We start from the raw sequence: 1,216 nt of genomic DNA, 5'->3' as shown, positions 1-1,216 counted from the left end.
CATGCTGTAGAGTAATATGAATATATGATACAATTCATTTTTGAAAAGAGAAACTATTAACTGACGGAGGAAATATGTGTTAAGAGATCCATTTTCTACAACTCCTACTTCCCTCAGTGCTAGGGACTGGAAACTAGAACCGATCTGAAATTCTGTACCATGAAGTGTAAGAGGGAAAAAAAAAACTTTTAAAGGAAGAAATCGCCTTGAAAAGTGATAGAGACTCTATGTCATAGGATGACCATAGGTGGCTGGATATAAGGACATGCTGTGTCCTGAGGCTCCTGTGGCCCCTGGCTTCATGGGAAGTGAGAACGGGACAATATGAATTCTGTAGACATAAGCCCTTGGCAGCACATCTCTTCTTTTTTTTTTTTTTTATCCAAAATGTGTTTATTGGGATGGTTCCCACTCATCTTGAATCAGGTGCTTTTCAGTGCTGCTTCCTCCTGAAGGAGCATCCTTCTGTCAGCCTTGCTTTTCCATGTGTGGGCTGACAGAGGACAGTGGAGCAGCCAACACACAAGACTACCGTTTGTGCATGGCTAAAGACCGTGGTGATCTTATAGCATCCTGGGCATTTCACGTCCATAAAGTAGGAACTGGGGCTCTGCACCAGGCGCTTTTTCTTGTGTTTCCTCTTTTCCTCTTCTGGAGAGGGATGAAGGAGATCCTTTGCGAGAGGCATGTTCTCGTAGGGAGGTCGTCACCACCAGAAAAGCTTTTTTTTTTTTAATTAATTTATTTATTATGTATACAGTGTTCTGTCTGCATGAATGCCTGGAGGTCACCAAGATCTCATTATGGATGGTTGTGAGCCACCATGTGGTTGCTGGGAATTGAACTCAGGACCTCTGGAAGAACAGTTAGTGCTCTTAACCGCTGAGCCATCTCTCCAGCCCACATCTCTTCTTTCTGCCTGTACAATATCCCTTTCCCTTTCTTTTGGCACGAAGACATGTTCTCCTTGTGGGAACTACTTTCTCTCCACCCTCAGTCCATGTTTCATGTTGGGGGCTGGACCATGACCTCCAGTTACAAGATTGGACATTGTCCCAGAAGAACGGTCATAATGGGTGCCAAGAGAGACACTACCCAAAGATGGCAGAAGCGCCCTCCCACAGAACAACTACTAGGGCTTGTGGACAAAGGAGATAATCTCCTCTGAGAGCATGGCTGCCAGAGCAAATGTCTGGAACTGACATGTCCATTGTCA

General features: G+C 44.8%; 1 pseudogene; it reads right to left on the bottom strand.

The window, feature by feature from the left end:
• Positions 1-362: 362 nt before the first annotated feature.
• On the bottom strand, positions 363-715 carry LOC102908473 (small ribosomal subunit protein eS27 pseudogene; annotated as a pseudogene).
• Positions 716-1,216: the final 501 nt, after the last annotated feature.

Source organism: Peromyscus maniculatus, chromosome 11 (genome assembly GCF_049852395.1).
Source record: "Peromyscus maniculatus bairdii isolate BWxNUB_F1_BW_parent chromosome 11, HU_Pman_BW_mat_3.1, whole genome shotgun sequence".
NCBI classification, from domain to species: Eukaryota; Metazoa; Chordata; class Mammalia; order Rodentia; family Cricetidae; genus Peromyscus; species Peromyscus maniculatus.
The sequence above is the reverse complement of the archived record's forward strand: the minus strand, read 5'-3'. Positions and strand labels throughout refer to the sequence as shown.